General features: G+C 34.1%; 1 long non-coding RNA gene across 1 annotated transcript; it reads right to left on the bottom strand.

Annotated features, from left to right (window-relative positions):
- Positions 1–729: 729 nt before the first annotated feature.
- On the bottom strand, positions 730–12241 carry LOC150087651 (uncharacterized). Its single transcript, XR_016546749.1, has 3 exons — positions 12178–12241; positions 3451–3555; positions 730–808 (listed from the first exon to the last, which is right to left on the bottom strand). It is a non-coding gene; the product is annotated as an uncharacterized LOC150087651 (long non-coding RNA).
- Between the last annotated feature and the right edge of the window lie 484 nt (positions 12242–12725).

The following is a 12725-nucleotide window of genomic DNA, read 5'->3' on the forward strand; positions in this document are numbered from 1 at the left end:
AAGACTGCTACTCTTGCCTTTTTATTTTATAGGTGATATTTTCAGGCTCTTACATGCTTTATTAATTGCACTAATTTTATATTTTATATAAATTTCTGGGGGGGGAATAAATAGGGAATACCTTCTTGCAGTTGCTATGCCATGCATGCATGCATGTAGTCAAAAACAATCTAGGCAATCAGATTTATGCTGCCCCGAGGATGTGGGTTACTCTGGTTTTAAGCAGACAGTACTGCAAAGAGACATTTTACATTGTTGTAGGAATACTTTAACTATTAGCACAACAATTTTATAAAATTATAATAAAAATTAACTTTGTGACAGAGCTCATTATTAGGCATCTAACACTTAGTACTACCATACTATCTTGGTAGCATATCGTGACTGAGCTATTTTATATTCTAATAAAGTTCCTAAGAAGAGAAAAATAAATCTATATTTGTTTGCACTACTAGAGCTGATTTGCAAATGCAAAGAAAATATTGTATATCTTATGCAGATCCATGTGAGAAATGTAAATTTTTTTTTTTTACAATTTGTATCATATAGCCAAGAGTTATTATTAACAAGAATTTCATTTTTTAGTTGCTAATTGCATTATCTTATATTCTTATATATCTCATTTAGTAAAATTAATCACATGACTGTGACATAAGTTAATTCTCATAACCCTTTTGATATAAGTGAAGACTCAAAGGATTGTAGTTATCACTTATCACTAATTAAAATGTCAATTAGCATTTAATAATCATTCTTGGGTTCACTTCATCTTCTTTCTTTCTTATAATTTCACAAATTTAATGATTTCCTGTAAAAATAATTCACATTATAATTAATTCACATATTTAAATAATTCAAATTAAATTAAATCAAATCACATGAAAAATTTTAATCATCAATGATAAAGGTTTCAGTCTTTATGCACCATTGAGTTTACTAATTTTAAATGAATGTTCATTCTCTTTTTCAAATTCATTAAAGCTATGCAAGAGAAGTTATATATCAGTCATGAGTAACTTCTACAATATCATTATCATTATTAGCCATATGGTGCAAGGAAGCCTGAGGCTTTTGCTGCACCAGGCAAAAAAAATTTCTGAGTTACCCTGAGGGGGGGGGTGGAATCACCAAGGAAGAGAAGAATGATGATATCCAGCTCAGGACCCTGGGTGTGCCAAGCCCATACTCACCAGATGTGAGCCCCTGGGGTAATATGGGCTGGATATTATGAAGGTCAATTAAAAATCACTGCCATCCTATAAATAAATTAATTAAATAAAAATTACCCAATCACTTACATTACTTCTAGTATTAGAAAGTGCCTGTACAGTTACACCTTGAATATTACCAAACCAATCACCTTGGCTACACTAGAAGATAATTTATTCCAATTACAGGTTTCAAAGAATTCCAGAAATAGGGGACATATATATTCAAATTACAGGTATTGAGGTTTAGATTAGATTGTAGGAAGAAAATAGGAAGTATTCTTTTAGCCCGCAAGTTGTTGATTGCTAGAACAAGTTGTCCTTGCCGGTAGTTGAGACTGACAGTTTGAATAAATTCAAAAGTCAACTAGATAGTTACCTGTATGAGAAGAAAAGCATATAATTTGTATTTGCTTATCTTTGTGGTTTTTTTTTTTTTTTTGTGCAAGTGCAGCAAACACCTGTGGCTTCCTTGCACTATCTTCAAAGCACTTCCTGAAGATGAACTTCGCAAAGTCCAGTCATTGCAAATTACTATAATATTTTCTAAGTTAAAGTATTACTTTAATAATGGTTGCTACAAAAATATACTTTGAATGCTTTGCACAGGATGTCACGATTTAGGTTTTAATTAATTAAAGCCACTGAAATGAAAAAAAAAAAAAAAAAATTGAAGCATGTGTGTACAAATTAGCTGTCTTGGGAACCTCTGTTTTTGGAAGAGGGGATGGCCCACTTGTTATTTTCATGAAGTACTTTGTTAACGAAATATGGACAAACCAAGGTATGAAGTGTTTTTATTTATTTCTATTATTCATATTTTATTTCTTTCAGATTAAGTGTATTGAAGTATATATTAATTTATAAAAGTATATATATTCAGCTAAATATATACTAGATTTTAGCTAAATTTTAGGTCAAATCTGTTTATTTGCACTTGTTCTGGAATACATGAAATTTAGGAAAAATTTTAAGGGGACTCAAGGTATAAAAATTTGGGAATCTCTAATTTAACTAGTCATGTAGAACAGTTAAACTTTAAAAAACTAGAAGTAGGGAGAAAATGAATGGGAGAATAGTAGAAAGTAGGGAGAATTTAGTGAATGGAACAAAGGGGTGCTCTTACGAAGAAAGGCTTAAGTTTTGCAAATTACAGTGTCTGGAGACTAGGCACCAGCGAGGTGATCTGATAGAGGTGTATAAAGCCTTGAATGGTTTAAGCATGCTCAATGCTGATGGGATTCTTCCTCTAGCTCAGAAAAATCACCTGAGAGGGCATAAATTCAAATTGAGGAAAGACAGATGTAGGATAGACGTGCGGAAATTTGCCTTTAGCCAGCGGGTGGTTGGTTGGTGGAACAGACTTCCATCCCTTGTAGTGGAGGTTGATAGCCTAAATAAGTTTAAGGCTCAGCTGGACAGGTATTTTGAACGAACAGAGGGGCGAAGTTGAAGTGGTTATTTTTTATTTATTTATTTTACTTTATTTTTTTTGGCTGATGCTGCATAAGCTTGCTTTCTTGCATCAAATGCCTCTACTAATGCTAATGCTAATGCTAATGCTAAAAGCCATATGAGCACTTTGTGATATTATCAGACCAAGCAATCACCACAGTGTGGTACTGAATCATGTCCAGATCTACTTAATGATACAAAAGAAGACAAATTAATAAATATTTCAAGAAAAAGAATTTGGCATTTTAATAATTCCTCATGGAAACGCTAAGTGTGAATGGATATTCAACTGGGTGAGAAACAAAAATACACTTCAGATCTTCTCTTTCTGGTGAAACCTAGGAAATAAACTTGACAGCCAAGTCAGACAGCAGAGCCGTTGTTATAAACAAAACTTTGATTCAGCATTTCTGGAGGAGGCAATATCTGTGAGAATGTCCAACTTGATGACATCATAATCAGTTGGTGTGTAACAGACAATCCAAACAGAAATACACAGAGAAAAATCCTAGGTAAGCTAATGTTTGAGAGTATACTGTATTAGTAAACAAACTTATGCAATCCATATAATAATAATAAATAATCTAGAAATTGATTTTAAAAAACGTTCCAGTTTTCTCCTGCTTTCAGTTAACAAACACCCAGCTTTTCAAATCAAAATGTCGCAGTAACAATTTTGTAAAATCACAGTTTTGTTGAGAAGTGATAAATAGATAGCTTAATTTCCACTTTAACTATATTTACTTTCTATGCTCCTAGTTAGTATAAATTTAAAATTACAAAATACCTGAGTAAAGGAGAAGCTGATATCACATAACTTCTCCACGTATGAGAAGTGATCTTCATTTCCAAGTAGAAGGAATTTCGATGTCATCCCTTTCACTTGAAGTTTCTGAAATTTAAGGAAGAAAGATAAAATAATTCAGCTAAGATTTAACTTTGACAGGGCACTGATAAGTTTGCACCCACACACACCAAAAAAAAAAAAAAAAAAGTTCAGTGAAATACTGCAGTAACATAATGGAGAACACAAAATTTTTGCCATATTACAATTTACACATAATTTGGGCAACATAGACCAGCACACCTGACAGCAAATATGTTAATAAAAATAAGAATAAATTTACAAAATTTAGAAAAAAAAAATCAAAATTTAACAGCAAAACTAATTTTATTATATTTTGCAAACAGACATAGAAAAACTGTTATCATGGTATGATGGAGAAGGGATCAAAACGAGTCATATGCAAATGCATCTTCAAACCTTTTCTGTTGCAAGTGGAATATCATGAAATGGTTAATGCGAAAATAATTAGAAAGACAAATTGTTTTTTTAATGTTTCTGGCATGTGCAAAATAGCAGACAACAGAAGAAGCTGATTGCCTTTGTTTGAGGACAGCTAAAATTACAGGTATTATATTATTTATACAAATTTAGTTAAATATATATTTTTCCAAGAAAATAAATTTATGGGGCACTCTGCAATAATATGTGCATGTTAATAATAACAATCTTAATACTCTTAATTACGAATAATACTAGTAAAATGTTTGATGATAACTGAATTGACTTTGAGATGACTGATATGAAAATGTATCAAGTAAAAATGAGAATTCCATTATCTAAATTATGTGCCACCATAAATGTAAATTTAGAAATTTGTACTAATGCTTTTATTGAACAATAATTTATGTAGGCTGTCCTATATATGCAGGGGGTAATGCATAGCCACAGATACAGTACAACGTTGACAGCAATCATGTGTACCTAAGCTAGCACAACACAATGTCTCAAGCAGAAATTCCTATGCATATACAAAATGAGGACATCAATAACTGTGTTATGCCTGCAAGCTTATGAATGTGAAAATCATAGCTGCAGAAGAAGTAAAACTATAGGATGGCCCTTTCCCTGGATAATCTCATATAGTTGTCACAGAAGAACATGTTCTCTTGACAGATGTCATCAGAATGGATCAGTATACAAAGGTGTTATAGTTAATGATGAGAAAAGGGGAGCTGGATATCAGTCTTAGGTCTCCCAACATCATCATCTATTATTTTCATGTTTTTAAAAGAATGAAAAATTTTTTCACTGATACCCTTATTTTCATTTTTGAAAATTGGTAAAAGGGTAAGGTGAGAAATCTTTGTTGTTAAGAAACTGCAGTAAGGTTGCCTTTATTATTTGAGGTTATCAACTAGCCAGCAATTTAAAAATGTGATATAGCAGGTATTATATTATTTATACAAATTTAGTTAAATAAATATTTTTCCAAGAAAACAAATTTATGGGGTGCTCTGTAATAATATGTACATGTTAATAATAACATGCACTTACTTGCCTAAACAGGCCAAGTAAGCTCTCTAGGTTGTTATTCTCACTTGTGAAGGAAGTCTGTTCATGTAGAGCTCAAAGCAATAATTTGCTTATTTCTTTTAAATTTCCATTTAAAAGAAATAGGGAGCATAAATTCAAATTGAGGAAAGGCAGTTGTGGAATAGAAGTGCAGAAATTTGCCGTTAGCCAGTGGGTGGTTAATTGCTGGAACAAACTTCCATCTGTTGTTGTGTAAGTTGATTGCTTAAATAAATCCAAGGTGGAACTGGACAAACTTTTAGAGGGATGGATGCGTGAAATTGGGTTTTTTTTTTTTTTTTTTTTTTTGGCTGATGCTAATAAGCTTATATGCTTGCTTTCTTGCTTCACATGCCTCCATTACTACTACTGATATTTACTGAGGTCATTACTTCTAGATATGTTGAATAATGCACAAATGGAAGATTTAAAAGGCATTGGTGGAACAAATTTATAACAACAGTTTCTGAAGCTTCCACTTCCATTTTGGAAGTAGATTACCAAAACAGGCAGAATCAGAAGGATGATTCTTACTTGGTCATAAGCATTTCCACCAACCAAGGTCACTGAGAGTTTAAAAAAGAGAAGATTCGGTTCTTTTATTTAGTGAGGAAATACTTTATTGCCACATGTGACTATATGGTGCACAAGTTCCTATTTAAAAATATTCTTATAAATGCTGAGTTAGCACAAATTTTATCACTTGGCAGCACATCAATTTTTCAGATTTTAAATTCTTTTTGGACAAGTTTCCAGTAGGCCTCGATATTATTGGAAAATAAAAAAGTAGATGAAGCAGTAGATGTTTTTCTGTCAATTTCAGTGTGAGAATGTGCCGAATGCTATTAAGAAAGGATTGGTGTATAAGTGGTCTTGGTTGGGAACTGCCAAATGTAGTAGTAGTAGTAGTGGCATGTGATGCAAGAAAGCAAGTGAGCTTATGTAGCATCAGCCAAAAAAAAAAAAAATTTACACGACCATTTCCCCTAGATGTTTGTCCAGTTCCTCCTTAAATTTATTTAACCTATCAACTTCCACAACGACAGATGGAAGCTTGTTCCAGCAATTAACCACGGCTGGCTAAAAGCAAATTTCGCACATCTATTCTACACATCTTTCCTCAATTTTAATTTATGCCCCCTTAGGTTCGTAATCTGAACAAGAGGAAGAATCCTATTCAACCCATTCAAGGCCTTATACACCTCAATCAGATCACCTTGCAGGTGCCTAGTCTCCAGCCACTGCAATTTGCAGAACTTAAGCCTCTCTCGGTAAGAGGATCCCTTCGTTCCCCTCACCAATCTTGTTGCCCTTCTCTGTACACGTTCAAGCAAATCTACATCCTTCCAAAAATCAGGCCACCAGACCTGTACGCAGTACTCAAGGCATGGCCTGACCATTGCCTTATACAGAGAGACAATCACCTCTGAAAAGCTTCATATCTGATTGCACAGTTACTCCCAGGTCTTTTTCATTTTCTACTACCTTAAGTGTAGTACCACACAGTTGGTACATTCCTCTGGGGTTACTTCTATCCATATGTAGTACTTTGCATTTGTCAATGTTAAACTTCAGTTGCCACTTCTCAGCCCATCTTACCAGATTTTCTAGATCCTGTTCCAGTAGCACACTGCCATTGCTGTCATTAACAACCCTGCCAACCTTTGTATCATCTACAAACTCAACATTAAGCCTGATATACCTTCATCAATATCATTGATAAATATACAAAGTAACATTGGATCCAACACCAAACCTTGTGGGACTCCACTAATAACATTAGTCCACGTAGAGTAGCACCCATTGATTACCACCCTCTGCCTTCTCCCACTCAACCATCCTTTTATCCATTGTAGCAACTTACCCTTAATACCATTTTGCTCCAATTTGTACAGTAGTCTTCCATGTGCAAAATTTCATGATATCAAAATTATTCTTTGCATCCAGTTCCTTTGTAACCACATCATAATATCCAATCAAATTTGTCAGACAAGACTTTTCCTTAACAAACCCATGCTGTGTCTGAATTATTGCTGCAGTCTTGTCTAGATGATCCTACAATGCATCTTTAACCAGTGACTCCATTATTTTAACCGGAACAGAAGTTAAGCTAACTGGTCTGTAATTACTCATGTCACCCTTCGATCCCCCTTTGTGAATTGGGGATACATTTGCACATCTCCAGTCCGTGGGGACCTCCCCCGAGTCCAAGGATGCTCTCATAATTATGGCTAAGGGTTTGCTTACTTCCTTTGCTGCCTCATTTCATATAACTGGATAGATCCCATCTGCCCCAGGTACCTTATGTTTAACTTCAACAATTTCTCCTCCACTTTGCTCTCAGTTATTACAAAATCATTAAGCACCCTGCTACAATTTGATAACCTTCTGGCATTCTCAATCCTTAATAACTCCTCATGTGTGAATGCAGAAGCAAAATACTCATTCAGTTTGTTTGCTATATGAGCAGGATCATCAACAGTCGAACCATCGATATCAAATGGACCAATCAGATTCATTCCCTTCCTTTTAGAGTTTATATAAATAAAGAAATCCTTGCTGTTTTTCTTAGCATCCTTTGTCAAAGATTTCTCATAATCTGCCTTTGCCTGCCTAACTTCCTTTGTGAGTTGATTACAGACTATGGCAAACTTATATCTGCCATAAGCTTATGTATCGCCTGGTAATTTAAATGCATCCCATGCATTTTGCCACTAGTCTCATTAGTTCATTTGCCAACCATTTAGCCCTAAACCTTGAACAATATTTCTTAATAGGTATGAAACTTTTAGTAGCTTCTACAATTAATTCCTTGAATGCCTCCCACTTAGAATTTGCTGTTGATAACATCATCAGTTGATCCCGCTGTACAGAATTTAAAAACTGTCTGAGACAGTTTTTAAATTCTAAAAAATAAATCCCACATCAGTACACTGTGATCACTGCTACCTAGTGGTTCCTTTATCTGCAAATTCCTAATACATGAATGATCATTGCTGATAACCAGATCAAGAGTATTACTCTCTCTGGTTGCCTCTCGAACATGCTGCTGCAGAGAACAATCATCCAATAAATCCACAGAAGTCCTACTAGTGTGCAAGTGACCAACCCACAAGTTTCAGTCAATATCTGGGAAGTTAAAATCCTCCATTATAAGATATTCTGATTTACTAGCCCACTCTATTCCTCTGTACAATTGTTCATTGTATTCGTTTGAGTCATTAAGCCTATAACACATTCCTACTTTTAAGCGTAACTTCTTCCTTGGACATTATTTTAAAATAATGTCCAAGGAAGAAGCTTGAAATATGAAAAATTATCCCAAGTTATGTTTGGCTGTGGTTGTATTTTAATATAAAATGCATATGTTGTCAGAAAAATTTAATTTCATTTAATTTTCCAAAGCCTGGATTTTAAAAAATCACTGTTTTTTCCAAAAATTAATTTCTACTTTTCTCCTGCTTACAGTTACTGAATCTCCAGCTTTTTGAAAGTTAAAAATGAAAGTTGGGTATGCTATTATTATATGAATAAAAATCAAACAATACAGACAGGTAGTTTTTAGTCATTTAAAAACTATTTCAAAGTTTTTAAATGACTTTAAATAGTTTTTAAAGTCATTTAAAAACTATATTCTTCATGGAATGTATTTAGTCTTATATAGTAGCATATGGGTATAAATGAACTGCAGAATGCATCTTGTTCATTTTCGAGCAAAATGCTATGTAAGGAGAACATTTCAAGTTTGAAAGAATACAAGTTGTTGGATGTCATGTAGGAATTAATTTTAGATGGTTTCAGAAGCTTTGACACAGCAGATGAGAAGATTTATGCACAGGTCATGAGACACTAGCTAGAGGCCCTGAGGAAAGATGTTTGTGTATGGGGACCCACCACAGACAGCCTGAACCTGGCAACAGTATGGATGCTGTATGGAAGTAGAAGATTGGAAAATGTGAAAGTTGAATCACGAAGTGGCTGACCACATATTCTGATAGAGAGAGAGAGAGACCTCGGAATGGGCAGGTGTCCAAATAAGTATCTGTAGGAAAATGAAGCATATATGAAATAGACTATTTAAACTAACTTCCAAGTCTGTGTTAAAAGATTTCCTGCTTGAGGAATGGCAAAACATTTTTATTTAAATATGTTAAAATTTGGTGGAAAGTTTGTTATGTAGTCTACTTGCTACTGAAGATCTAAGATGGGCCTATTGCTGTATTAAAATTGCATTTGTTTTTCAATTAGTATTAGTGGCCACTAATACTAATCAGTGACCTTGCATAACAATGTTCTAAAACCAAAGCTTGAATGTTTTACATCTTAAAGTTTTATGGCAGTGTTGTTTAATCTCATATTTTTTTCATTCTTCCTTCACCACTTTTGAGAACAAAATTAAGGCAAAAATGTATCTCTACATAATTTTTCTCAATTATCATCCTTCTGGAGGCTTTTCAACCCTAGCAGCAAGTAGAAGATAGTTACTGCTTTGGATAAAGGAATGGCGAGTGGGAGAAGACAGAGAATAAGAGAGTGGTTATGAATGGGTGCTGCTCTTCTTCTTGAGCTAATGTTATTAGTGGAATTACCCAAGTTTAAGGGCAGGGCCTATTGTTTTCATTATTTATTATTGATACTATGAAGGCACATGTCTAAATTTTCAGATGATACAAAGGTTGAAAGGATGGTTAATGACAGTAATCAGAGTACTGCTGCAAAAAGAACTAGAAAGAAAATTAGGCAGATGGACTGAGAAGTGGCAACTTAAGTGTAAAATAAATGGAAGTACCATATATGGGGAGCAGTAATTCCAGAATAATATACTAACTGTGTGGTACCACTAAGCTAGTAGAGAAGAAAAAATACACTTGGGGATAATTATGCTGTCAGATTTGAAATACTTTGAACAGTGTAGATGGGCTGCTAGAACAGCCTATAAGGGTTTTGTCAGCAGAGATAAGGATTGAATACTGCATACTGGTCTGGAATGCTCATTTTAGGAAGGATGTGAATCTGTTGGAATTGATGCAGAAAAGAGCAACAAAATTATTGAGGGGGAAACAAAGCAAATCTTTAGTCTTGTCTTCCTTGGTAAGAAAGACTAAAGATTTGCAAGTTTTTTTTTTTTTTTACTGCAAAATCTGGAAACTATACCCTGAGAGGAGATTTGATTGACTATTTAAGGGTTTGAGTAAGCTAAATGTTGATGACATCTTACTCTTGTTCAGTCAACATATATAAGGGAGCATATACATAAATTGAGGAAGGATGGTTGCAGGATAGATGTGCAAAAATTTGTTTTCAGCCAGAGGGTAGGTGATTGTTAGAACAAACTTCTATCTGCTGTTATGAAAGTGGGTAATTTGAATAAATTAGAGGAAGAGTTAGACAAATTATTAGAGGGAATGGAAAGGTGATATGGGACTTTTTTTGGGCTGATGTTTTATAAGCTTTCTTCCTTGCATTATTTGCCACTACTAATACTAGTGCAGAATTTTTTCCATGAAGTAGCATTGTCACACACTCATAAACGAACGGAGGGGTGAAATAGGAGCGGTTTTTTTTTGGCTGATGCTGCATAAGCTTGCTTTCTTGCATTGTATGCCTCCACTAACGCTAACGCTAAACATTCAAAGTTTATGTATCCCCAGGGTATGTGATAAGTGGACACTGCTATAGCAATAAATTATTTTTATTTGTACTTTGACTCATCCATACTGTAATAAGCACTTTCAAATTTTTCCGACCCCATGCTTTAGACCCTCTGTGACTTGTACTGCATTCATTTCCTAAAGCTCAGGTCGAACATCATATCATATGGTAATGTAAGAAGAAATAGCAACAGCATTTCAATGGGGCTGGGCGCCTCCGTAGCCAGGTGGGAAGGAGCAGCAGTGCGTAGCACATGCTTCTTGATTAGACCGGGGTTCGAGCCCGTCACCACCAAATACGGAGTATGCGGAAAAGGTCAAGGAATGACCACCGCATATCCCGGAGCAATATGGCCTTAGTTGCTAATGCTCCTAAAAACCAAATAACAAACATAACAATAACATAACATCAATGGGGCAAAACTGTACATAGAGAAAAAAAAAAAAGACCCCAGGGGCTCACACCTGGTGAGTATAGGTTTGGCATACCCGGGGTCCTGAGCTGGATATCATCATTCTTCTTTTTCTTGGTGATTCCCTTCTACTTCTGACACTCTCTCTCTCTCTCTCTCTCTCTCTCTCTCTCTCTCTCTCTCACTCTCTCTCTCTCTGTCAGGGTAACTCAAAATTATTTTTTTTTCGGCTGGTGCAGCAAAAGCCCCAGGCTTCCTTTCACCATATGGCTAATGATAATAAAAAATAATACATTAAAATTATACGGACATAGAAGGCTGCCTTGATACCCTTATTAAAAATGGCTAATTCTGAAGAGATATTGAAAAATATTTTTACACTCTAAGAAAAAGAAACATAGTACAATGGGATTTCTACTCAATGGAAAATTTTCAGTTTCTTCAAAAAATCCAATAATTTTTCCCAACAGGAGGGGGTTGCCTACATCTGACTAAATATTTCACTATTCGCATTTAACATTAATCGAAGCTTATTGATTTATCAAATTTTATTGATAAAATTAATCTACTTTTACTGAAGCACTAACTTTTAGTGCTTCAGTAAAAATTTGTTATATAAAATTTCATACAATTAAGTAAAATTTGTTTGTACTTTATTGGTGTTCTGCATGATTTGAACTCTTTGTATACAATCTTATTTTGAATACAAATTTTTCCTTTTATTTATTTATTTTTATAATTTATTTTCCTTTTTGTTATATTTGTGCTGTACTGACAAAATTAATATATTGTTGGATTGTGAATTAAATTTGCTTGTTTTCATGAACTGTGACATGAAAATATTTATCATATAATTCCATCCTACAATTCGGACTTTTAACTAATTCGATCTATTCCTTCCCCCCACCCCAAACTTGACTGAATCAGAAAAGTTTTTCAGAAGGGAGCAGCAGGGGGTTACAATACTCTTTAAATCTTAATTATCATACTCTAGGAATTTACAGGCTTAATATTCAGTAATATTCTTCATTCTTTAACTCATTTATAAGAAAATAAATGTGTAGTTTTTTTTGTTTTTTTACTTAAGTTACCTTTTCATATCGTTTAGATTGATACTGGAATGCTGGAGAATCATGATCTGCTACTACAATAAGGAACTTTACATTAGATTTTATGTATTTTGGAATGCTATCCACAAAATTAATTGGGCTGCACTTCTTTACTATAGCTCTGAAAGAAAAAAAAAATCAATGTTATTTCTTTTCTGAAGGAGATTTGCATATTTAATTGCAATTTATTTGTACATGCACCTTGTACAGCTATCTGGCATCAGGTAACTATAAGTGATTAAAGTCCACATAATACAGAATTTCCTCATCCTGAAGGAATAATTCGAATTTTAGTTATGAAACATAACTTACTCAGTTAATCTTGCTTCTTCCCTTTTACTAGTGTGAAGTAGAGGAGCAAGGTCGTATATTCCAGACATTGCAATCACTCCTGAAAGTAATCATTCATTATTAAGTAAAGAAGTAACAATAATAACAGTATATTTTAGAAATACAGTTTTTAATGAAAATCTGTTTTTTGCTTGTGCCCACCCCATCTAGAACTGTCAGAATTCATAATAACAGTTCTC

Source organism: Mastigoproctus giganteus, chromosome 3, assembly GCF_048544385.1.
Source record: "Mastigoproctus giganteus isolate SK-2022 chromosome 3, ASM4854438v1, whole genome shotgun sequence".
Classification (NCBI taxonomy): Eukaryota; Metazoa; Arthropoda; class Arachnida; order Uropygi; family Thelyphonidae; genus Mastigoproctus; species Mastigoproctus giganteus.